The sequence below is a fragment of the Canis lupus genome, chromosome 4, assembly GCF_003254725.2.
Source record: "Canis lupus dingo isolate Sandy chromosome 4, ASM325472v2, whole genome shotgun sequence".
Lineage (NCBI taxonomy): Eukaryota > Metazoa > Chordata > Mammalia > Carnivora > Canidae > Canis > Canis lupus.
Genome location: NC_064246.1, coordinates 29,948,057 through 29,958,542, shown reverse-complemented (window position 1 = coordinate 29,958,542; position 10,486 = coordinate 29,948,057). Strand labels below are relative to the sequence as shown.

At 57.4% G+C, this 10,486-nt stretch overlaps 1 protein-coding gene and 1 long non-coding RNA gene across 7 annotated transcripts in view; one reads left to right on the top strand and one right to left on the bottom strand.

Moving 5' to 3' along the window:
• Nucleotides 1-1,042, bottom strand: part of TSPAN14 (tetraspanin 14) — a 55,316-nt gene extending 54,274 nt beyond the window's left edge. The window contains exon 1 of one of the 2 annotated variants that reach the window (XM_025434283.3): nt 909-1,042. The gene's annotated coding sequence lies outside the window, so the exon portion shown is untranslated. Of the gene's footprint in view, nt 1-431; nt 456-908 lie in introns of those variants that run through there. The other variant, XM_049109085.1, reaches the window with a different exon arrangement.
• A 383-nt stretch (nt 1,043-1,425) lies between these two features.
• LOC112651610 (uncharacterized) lies at nt 1,426-9,042 on the top strand. Of its 5 annotated transcripts, none has more exons than XR_004815222.2 (4): nt 1,426-1,927; nt 2,475-4,966; nt 5,574-7,642; nt 7,766-9,042. It is a non-coding gene; the product is annotated as an uncharacterized LOC112651610 (long non-coding RNA). The 5 variants fall into 5 exon arrangements; XR_003130926.3 differs by having other exon boundaries at nt 1,426-2,680; nt 4,849-4,966; XR_004815223.2 differs by having other exon boundaries at nt 1,426-4,966; nt 5,574-5,884; nt 6,794-7,642.
• The last annotated feature ends 1,444 nt before the right edge of the window (nt 9,043-10,486 follow it).

Below are 10,486 nucleotides of genomic sequence, written 5' to 3'. Positions count from 1 at the left end.
CAACACACACACCTCCCGCCTGCACCACCACCCTCCACGCACACACTTCTCACCCACCAGCACCACCACCCTCCACGCACACACCTCCCACCCGCACCGCCACCCTCCACGCACCCACCTCCCGCCTGCACCACCACCCTCCACGCACCCACTTCCCACCCGCACCCCCACCCTCCACGCACAGTTCTCACCCACCCGCACCCCCACCCTCCACGCACACACCTCCCGCCTGCACCACCACCCTCCACGCACACACCTCCCACCCGCACCGCCACCCTCCACGCACCCACTTCCCACCCGCACCCCCACCCTCCACGCACAGTTCTCACCCACCCGCACCACCACCCTCCACGCACACACCTCCCGCCCGCACCACCACCCTCCCCAGCGGCAGGAGCGGCGGCGAGACAGGAGACCAGGCAACTCCGTACCCGCAGACCCAAGTCCCCCGGAGCTCCAGGGCGTCCGGAGTCGGGCTTTGCCCCCAGGCACAGCCTCCACGGACAGCGCGAAGCCTCGGTCCCCGCCGCGCCGCCCCCGGCCGCCCCCACCCCGCGCGGGGCACAGCGGGGCACGCGGGGCGCTCCTCGGGGCACACCCACCGCGGGCGGCAGGAGCCCCGGCGCCAGGCCGCTCCCCGGCGGCGCCCACCCCGCGCGGCGCCCGGCCGGGCCCGGCCCCCGCGCCCGCGCCCGCGCCCGCCCCCGCCCCCCGCGGGCCGCCGCACAGACAAAGCCAGCGCCGCCCGCGGGGCCGCCTCGGGGCAGGGGCGCGGACGCGGGGCGGCGGGGCCGGGGGCCGGGGGCCGGGGGCCGGGGGCAGGGCAGCCCCGCAGGGCGCGCGGGGCTGCCCGAGACAATGAGGCCGCAGGGCCCGACGCTCCAGCGGGGACTCCGCGCCCCACTCACCCGGGCGCGGCGGCGGCGGCGGCGGGGCGGCAGCGGCGGCGGGAGCGGCTCGGCCCGGTCGGCCGAGGAAGTTAGAGCAAGTTCGGAGGCGCGGGCGGGAGGGCGCGACTCCAGCCGTCCGGGCGCTGGGGGCGGGGCGCGGCGGGCGGGGCCGGGGCGGCGGGCGGGGCCGGGGCGGCGGGCGGCGGCCGACGAGAGAGCGCCCTGCCCTGCGCCGCGCCGAGGCCCCGCCCCCGCCGGGCCCCGCCCCCGCCGGGCCCCGCCCCCGCCAGGCCCCGCCCCGCCCGCACGGCCTTTCCGCCCGCGCTGCGGCCGCGGCTGGGGTCCGCGCGTGGGCCCGCCCCTTTGTCCGGCTTGGGGGCCGCGGGCGGCGCTCGACCGGGGGTGCCCCGCGCGGAGGCCCCGCCCCTGCAGGCCCCCCCGCCCCTGCAGGCCCCCCCGCCAGGCCCCCGCCAGGCCCCGCCCCCTCCTGGCCCCGCCCCGGCCCCGCCCCCAGCCCACCCGGCCTTTCCGCCCGCGAGGCGGCCGCCGCTGGGGTCCGCGCGTCGGGCCCGCCCCTTTGTCCGGCTTGGGGGCCGCGGGCGGCGCTCGACCGGGGGTGCCCCGCGCGGAGGCGCCGACCGCCCTGCCCACGCCTCGGCGGGCCCCCAGCCCGGGAGAAACCCGAGTTTGGAGGCCGAGGGGAGCCCACATCCCCGGGGGTCCGGGGGTGACCGGTAGGGGGGAGGGAGCGCAGGATTAGAAAAATGACCATATTGCAACTAGGCGGGGCGCGCCCAGCTGGCTCCCACGGCGGAGCGTGCGACTCTTGATCTGGGGGGTCCTGAGTTCAAGCCCCTGTTGTGCAAAGAGCTTACTTTAAAAGAAAAAAAAGAGAGAGAGAGAGAAAGAAAAGAAAAAAAAGAAAAGAAAAGAAAAGAAGAGAAGAGAAAAAAAGAAAAGAAAAGAAAAAAAGAAAAAAATAGGCGCTCCTGCCTGGCCTGGGAGGCCGGGCGGGAGGGTGCTTCAAGAGAAGGGCAGTAAGTTAACATTTTGCATTTCTTTGTACACTGGGCAGCAAAGACCTGCTCCTTCTAGTCTCGGTGCTAAAAATACCCAGCTTTCTTTGGACCGCCTGCTGAGATTTGTTCCTAAAATCTGTCCTGGGGACATGGCTGAGAGCACTCTTGGGAGGAAGGAGGGAGACCCGAGGTATGGCTTGCACAGGGGTGGTCACGCCGCTGCCTGGTACTGAGATTAGAAAGGCTGACCTCAGCGGTCTCCTCCGGCCTCTGTGTGAGGAGGCGCAGGCACACTTCTGATTCTTCAACTCCTTCAAGTGGAAGAGGGTGAGGTGGGCAACAGGAAGGTGGCAGCTATCGAAACTGGGCCACGTTCTGGTGCCAGCAGCCAACAGGTTGGTTTCTCCATAAGGAGGACATCTTGCAAGGAAGACAGTTCTTATTAAGGAGAAGGCAGCCTGCTTGTGACATCCCAGGCAGCTGAGGGACCTGCACAGGGAACCTGTCCATTCAGTCACCCTTAGGCAGATAGTGAGTGCTTGACTGAGGGCGTTATCTGTCCCAGGCCCTATTTTGACCCTGAGGATGCAACAGTAAACGTGCAGCCGAAGCCTCTTGCTCCACAAAGCCACTTTCAATGGAGCTGGCAGCGAGGGTCTTTGAGAAGAAGATGCTGAAGTCAAATGGATGAGGAGACGGCCTGGGGAAAAGCCAGGCGACACCTTCCAGGTTGAGAGTAGCATGTGCCAAGGCCCTGAAAAAAAAAAAAAGGTAAGCTCTGGATGCGGGAAGGAGCTGATGGAAAACAGTGTGGCTTGAATAATAGCGGGCCTGTGAAGGAGAATCAGGATGAAGTGGGGAGGTGGGCAGGGCATGCGAGACTGTCTCGCATGGAGGCTTTATATTAAACCATTGAAGGGTTTTATGCAGAAGACTAACATGTTCTGATTTACTGTGTGAGGAAGACATTGCGGGGGTGGGGGGTGGCAGGCAGAAATAAAAGCAAGAGGACAATTAGGCTGTTGTGGCAGCCCAGGCCAGAGATAATGGTGGTTTGGACCAAATTGTGGCCACACTAAGATGAGTAGTTGAGAGAAACTATTTTGGACATGAACTCAACAGGACACATAGGGAGGACGGATGTCGGGAGGAGAGGGAGAAACCAAAGATAACTGCAATTTCTGGCTGGAGTAAGCAGGTAGACAGGGCCTCATTTGTTGGATGAGGTTACCTAGATGAAAGGCACTCTATAGCTCGGGGAGAAGCGTCGAGAATTCTGCTTTAGCAGTGTTGACTTTGAGATTCCCGCCAGAGACTCAGTTCAGTTGTTGAGATGAGGAGCTCAGAAGAGAAGCCTGGGCTGGAGGTGGGCCTTTGGGAGGCATCATCTTAAAGACGTAGAAACTGTGGTATCTGAGGAAGTCACCTCAGGTGAGCCGGTAGTTGCAGAGGAAGGGAGGGCTCACGAGGAACCCAGAGGAGCCAGAGCAGGGAAGAAGACGGAAAGGCTGAGCAGGCAAGGGGAGAACCAGGAGACTGCTATGTCCCAGAGAGGGAGAAAGGAAAGAATTTCTAGAACAGAGTGGTCGGCTGAGTTAGATGCTACTTAGAGCTCAGACCAGCTGAGACAGGGAGGGATCCATTGACTCTGGCAGCATGAAAGACATTGGCGAATGTGATAAGGACAGCGTGCCTGGAGTCCTGGGACAGAAGCCAGACCATGGTGGAGCTATCGTGTTTGGACAGCTTGTGTAGCAGGGAACAAGAGAACCTGGGAGGGGTCTCGAAATGGACGTGGAATCACAGGAGACTTTGGCAGAGATTGCTAGGTGACCCTGATAGCCATTCTCCCCCTGGCCATGTGGCTCCCCCAGAATAAAAGCAAGTTGTCAGACTCCCTTGCAGCTAGTTATGGTCCTACGACTTAGTTCTAGCCAACTAGCAGCAAGGCGGGGTCCTACGACTTAGTTCTAGCCAACTAGCAGCAAGGCGGGGCAGCGTCAGGTGTATGTGTAGCTGAAGCTCAAGCAACCATATTAGACTTCAAAGTGGAAGGCATGTGTTAAGGATGTTGTCAGTGCTACAGGTTAGAAGACATCGGGGTCCTAATGTGTAGGGAGCCACCATACCTGCTCTGGAAGACCTGCCTCTTGACTTTGTGAAAGAAAGAGATTTCTGTCTTGTTTAATCTTTTGTTTTCTGATACTTGTAGCCATATCTAGTTTTAACTTTTAGAATACAGAGGGGGTTCATTGAAATATGGAAGTTGCTAGAGCAAGTTTAGGGACTGATAGGAATGATCCAAGAGAAAGGCAGGTGTGAGGATTCTGAAGAAAGGGAGATGGGGCGTGGGCCCTAATGAGAGGACACCTCTGATAGAGGGGCAGACACCTTCACCATTCTCGAGGGGGGTAGTGGAGGCAGAGATGTTGGCAGTGAGGTTGGCCTTGAAAAGAGAGTCATTCACACCTGATGACAGCTGCTGAATTCTGGATGTGAAGGACGTTGTGAGCTTAGAGCAAGGAAGAGAGAGAGAGGATGAAGCCACCAGTAAGCACCAGGAACTAGATGGTGGAGGTCCCGCCAGCCTCAACAGCATGAGGACTAGCTGTGAAGAGGGTGGAGGAAATGCCCACAGAGCCACCATGGCCTCCACCCACCCCACCACCCGGCCTCACTTAACAGTTCCTTTATGCCATTTCCCCTGCCAAATGAGACCCACTAAGCCTTACCTGACCCGTTTTTATGGGTCACCACTTTGGGTGCCTTCAGAGCATCGGGGATACACAAAACAGAGCAGGCCCATTTTATTTTCCTGTTTTAAAAAAATAAAACGAATCCAGAGATGGACAGCCCCAATCCGTAAAGGGGCCGACTGTATTATGACCAGTGACTTGGTTTCCAAGTCTGTAATTACCGAGAATATGGCTGAATTACAGTGCAGACTAGAAGCCTGAGCTGTGGATTATGGGAACAAAAACCAGTACAGGAAGGAAGAAAAAGAAGCTGACAGACAGGCTCCAGGCTCTTCTCCTTTTCCTGGACCTGCAGTCGACTGTAAGTAAAATTTTATTTTATTTTATTTTATTTTATTTTATTTTATTTTATTTTATTTTATTTATTTTATTTATTTATTTTTGTAAGTAAAATTTTAAATGGCAGAGCTTGGTTTTTATTGTCCTCTGACTTCCTCCTTCCCCCCACTGGCTCCATCCAGTTCCCATTTGGTGCTGCCCTCGGTGTACGGCCAGGTGGGCGGAAGGCACTTGAGGAGAAGTGGGGCTCGGTGTTCGAGAAGTCCCTGGGTGAGCGGGGCGAGGCCGGTCAGAGCTCTCCGCTGCAGGAGGAAGCTGGGCATCACCCCTTCCTTCCTGAAACCTTCCGTGCGCTTGACTTGTATGCACACCGGGCTCCCGGCCCTGCTAGGGCCCCACAGGCCACTCTTTCGGCCTCCAGGGCCCTGTCCTCGATAGATATCGTCCTGCTTCCCCGAGTCCCTGTGCCTCAGAATTCTCCCTTGGTCTTTATCCCGTCACATCTCCCCAGGCTCAGTCCCTCTGCCCCCAGGGTCTTAACTAGTGTTCAGGTGCTCCCTCTTCCCTACGTGCATCCTCTCCTTTCAACCCCGCGTGGGAACCTGCTTTTTCAAAATTACACTCCGCAGCCTCCCTTGGATCTAAGACGTGCCACGCGGCCCGACCTGGCCCAGAAGACCCCAGCAGGTGTGGGGGGGATCCAGTTCAGGAAAGTTTCACTTCCCTCACACATGTGCCGCTGCTCTCTGCTTTTTGCCCTTCTGCCCGTGTCGAGTGCACGTGGGAAAGAGCTAGAGCAGCCCTCCCGGGACCACCAGCCGCTGTGAGGAGGGCCGCTTCCTCAGTAAGGAGAGCCCGAGCAGACCTACGGAGCCGACGGGCCTGAATGGAAGCCTGTGCCGGAGATGACCTCCCAGTGCCCTTCCAGCCCTGCCCCTCCGTGAGTCACCCATACCGGAATCACTTCAAATGAGAGAAGATGGCTTTGCCAAGATGTGGCCAGATGAGACATGAGAGGGAGGGAGCATGTCAGAGAGGCTAAGACAAGGCCCCCGTGAGGCTGCCTGCCCTGCCCCCCAGCTCTGTCCCTCACAGCTGGGATGTAAGGGACAGACACAGAAGTGAAAGTCACCTGGAAGTGCAAAAAGTGCTCCTTCGGGAATAATCTCATGTGAACTGACCTTCACAAAGCTATGCATTTATGAAACAAATGTGGTAAGTGGTCTCAGGGCGTCACACAGCCCATAAGTGATAGAAGCAGAACCATCAGCTTTATGTCCAATCTTCCCCCCCAACACTGTGCCCCTGGGGAATCATTAACACAGGGATTTGGGGATCTGCTGCTGCGCCCCAGGGATCTCTCTGCTCAGGCCCTGTCAGAAGGAATCCTGGGACTCTCTTCCCAGAAAGGGGAGAGAGAAGCACCCACACACGCCTGAAGCAGAGCAGAGCATTGGTGGATGCTGCAGGCATCGTGGGTGACTCCGGGCCCCTCACAGCTTTTTGCTTGCTGGTCCCCTGGGAGAGCCCCGCTGCCCCCCTTCTGCTGGGCAGTTCCTGTCATGTGCGCACACTGCCATCTAGGGGCAGTTGGCTGACCTGGGTTGATCAGGCCCCTGCCTGGTGCGTGTGTTGGGGGAAGGGAGGAGGGCTTCTCAGTCCTTGTCTGACGCTGTGGAGCTCGCCTTCCAGGGGCTTCTGTTCCCTTGGCACTCCTATTTAGCCACCCAGGAAGGTCCACGTATTGCACACCAACTCCTTGGAGCCTCCTGATCTCCCCTCCTCGTAGGTGTTGCTTCCCTTCCCAGGCTCTGCGCTAAGCCTTCCCCCTGCCCTCTCGCCTCCACAGGCCTGTGAGGTCTCAGCCCCTCCTGTGTCTTTAGGCCTCTTCTGTGCACTGGCCTCGCTCCACGTTTACTGCCAGTCCTGCTCCCTCTCCTGGGCCACCATCCCAGTCTAGAATGGAAATCGGATGCCGTCAGCTGCCTCCTCTAAACTCGTAAAGTTGTTTTCACTGAATGTTCTACAGAGACTGACCAGGTGCGGTCACTGCAACCACCTCTCTGACCACAGGCCACCCTCCCACATTGACCCCGCCTGGCGCCTGGGTGTAGTGGCAGCTGCACGCACGGCCCTTCAGGACCAGGTGTGGGAATCGGGTCTCTCAGGAGGGAACTGCCCCCCTGGCAGAAGGAAGCTGCTTCACCCAGGGCTGGGGGGCCCAGCGCTCACCAAAGCCCCCTTCTGTCATTTCTGGACAACTGATGAGTGGCCCCAGCCCCTGCCTCCCCCTGGAGCAGTTAAGGCCTTCCTTGGAAGGGCCTCCTAGTTCATCCCCCACCCCCACCCCCCCAGACACGCACTTCCCCTCACTTCCTGCACACAAGTCTCTGGATCTGCTTCTGTTTCCTGTGTGCCTGGCCTCCTCATGTGCCATCACCTCAGCTATGAACCTCTTCTGTCCCTTCCCTTTGACGGTGTGAAGACCTGCAGCGACGTAGAAGCCACTCAGGCTGGTCCCTTAGCCAGGTTCTTCAGAATACGCCTGGAGGTGCAGCCACGTCCCTGGCTCCCACAGCGTCCCTCCTACCCTGACACTGGTGTGTCTCGCTTTGTTGCTGCTGTTCCAGCTGCCACTGGCCAGCTGGTCACCGGCCTCCCTGGTGCTCCTGCCTGGCATCTGCCCACTGCCTCCGTGGTGAGTCTTTGGCTTTCGCCCTCTTCCTCTGAGTGGCACCTGCCGGTGCCCCAAGTGAGTTACTGGTTGCTTTGCTCAGCTGTCACCACCCACATCCTTTCTTAGGGAGAACTTTTGTGCCAGTCTCGTAGGTGCCCGGCCAGCCCACGAGGTCCTACTCGGAGTCCGGAACCCATCCCAGGTCCTCGGATCCACTGTGCCCGGGGTGGATGGTTGGTGGCAAGAGACCCGGAGAGGGGCCTCCTGGAGGAGGTGCAGCGTGCCAGCTCTCGCAGGTCCCCAGGAGAGGGTGGCGACACGTGGCATACGGGCACATGTCTATCCTGTCCCCTCTTAGGGCTGCTCAGACAGACAGATAATAAGAAACAAATTTACATCCGTGCAGTAGCATTTTGTAACCAGTCTTAGTATGAGTGTGCAGATCCGGTGTGGTGATGCCTGTGTTCTCCTCGATTTTGGAAGGTGGCTGAAACATTTATGAGACTCTGAATCATTAGAATTAGGAAGAGGGATCCCTGGGTGGCGCAGCGGTTTGGCACCTGCCTTTGGCCCAGGGCGCGATCCTGGAGACCCGAGATCGAATCCCACATCGGGCTCCCGGTGCATGGAGCCTGCTTCTCCCTCTGCCTGTGTCTCTGCCTCTCTCTCTCTCTCTCTGTGTGACTATCATAAATAAATAAAAATTAAAAAAAAAAAGGACAAAGTTTAAAAAAAAAAAGAATTAGGAAGAGCGTAATTGATTACATGTAATGTTTAAGTGTTCGGGGAAATCTACTTTGTTAAAATCATAAAAATTCAATTTATTAGTTGTAGAAATAATGCAGGCATCCTTTGCCTTGTGCTTTGCTTTCAGAGGCTTTGCAGATACTGCATTCGTCACAAACTGAAGGTTTGCGGCCACCCTGTATCCAACAATTCTGTAGGTACCGTTTTTTCTGACAGCACTTGTGCACTTGTTACATTCAGTCATTCTCATAATATTTCAAAGTTTTTCATTATTACTGTATTTGTTCTTCTGATCTGCGATTAGTGATCTTTGCTGTTATTATTGGCATTGTTCTGGGTGCCTCGAAACGACGCCCATGTAAGACAGACTCTCGGGACACCTGGGGGGCTCGGTGGTTGAGCGTCCACCTCTGGCTCAGGGTGTGATCCCGGGGTCCCGGGATTGAGTCCCGCATCAGGCTCCCTACAGGGACTCCTCTGTCTGTGTCTCTGCCTCTCTCTCTGGGTCTCTCATGAATAAATAATAAAGAAAATCTTAAAATTAAAAAAAAAAACTTGCATTTGTTCCATGTGAACACATTGACTAATTAAACATTTTCAACAAAGTACTGAAAAACTTCAAACAAAGTACTGAAAAAGCACACACTAGGCTGTGTGCTTAGTAAACCTCAGCAGCTGGTTCACTGGCCGGAAGTTTTTGTACCCCCCCCCCCCCCGCCCCCAGGGCTCCAGGTGTGGTGTGAAACTCAGGTCACATCAAGCTGCACAAAATTCCTAATGGTCCGAGGAGCTTGGGGAGCCCCACTGGCCTGCTTGGGCAGAGGCTTTAGGGGAAATGCAAATTCAGAGAAGCCTGTGGGAGAGCTGCCCCCCTGGAACCAGCAGACCTAGGGGAACGGAGCCTTCCGTGTACGCCCCGACGGTGCTGGGTTTGCCTGGGGGAGGGAAGGCGGGTTCTGCCGCCCAGGCCCTCCCCTCGGCAGGTGCAGGCTGGAGGAGGAGACCCGCTCCCTCGGGCCCAGAGACACAGCCAGCTCCTGGCCTGGGCGCTGCTGCTGGCCCTTTGAAGCAAGGAGCTCCTGAACTTTCCTTCGGCTGCCTTTATCCGGCTCTCATCTTCCCCTCAGGCTTCATGACTCAAGAGAACCGTGGGGCAGACCTCAGGCCTGCGCGCAGTGAGGGTTTGGGGCGCCAACAGCAGCGAACCCCTCAACCCAGGGCAGGGCCAGCTCCTCCCACGGGTCCCAGCTGGGCCAGGTGGCCCAGCACAGGACGGACACCCTCCTGTCCCCCGCACGGACAGTGCAGGTCCCACGCCCTTGCCTGGCTCCCAGCCCCCCGTGGGGCTCCCCACCGCTGTTCTTTACCACCCAGGGGGCTCTGCGCACAGAGAGGAGCACGGAGCTCTACACCTCGTGTGATGTGCAAGGGAGGGAAAGTGAAACCGCCTCGCTCTGCATATTCACGGGCAGGCACACCTCGGAGATGCTGTGGTTCCGTTCCAGGCTGCACAGTAAAGCAAGTGAAACGAAGTTTCTGGTTTCCCGGTGCATATAAACGTCACGTCTCCACCACAGTCTCTCACTTGCATCTATAAAAGATGCAATGGCCTATGTCTGAAAAGAAACCCAGTGGACATGCCTTCATCAGAAACTGCTTTATTCTGCTTCTCCCTCTGCCTGTGACTCTGCCTCTCTCTCTCTCTCTCATGAATAAATAAATAAAATCTTTAAAAAAAAAAAAAAAAGAAAGAAAGAAACTGCTTTATTGCCCAAGGACACTAACCATCTTTTTGCTGGTAGAGGGCCTGGCCTCCGTGTTGATGCTGAGACTTATGGGGGTGGGGGGCGCCCGGGGCAATTTCTTAACATAATTCAACAATGAAGTTTGTTAACCTCCATCGACTCTCCCTTTCACTTGAACACTTGGAGGCCACTGTAGGCTTATTAATTGGCCTGCTTTCAATATTGTCGTGTCTCAGGGACTAGAGAGCCCCAAGGAGAGGGAGAGAGATGGGGCAATGGCCGGTGGAAGCAGCAGTTAGGACGCACACAACTATTTATCAAGTGAGTGCTCTTTCTTTTTTTTTTTAAAGATTTTATATATTTATTCATGAGA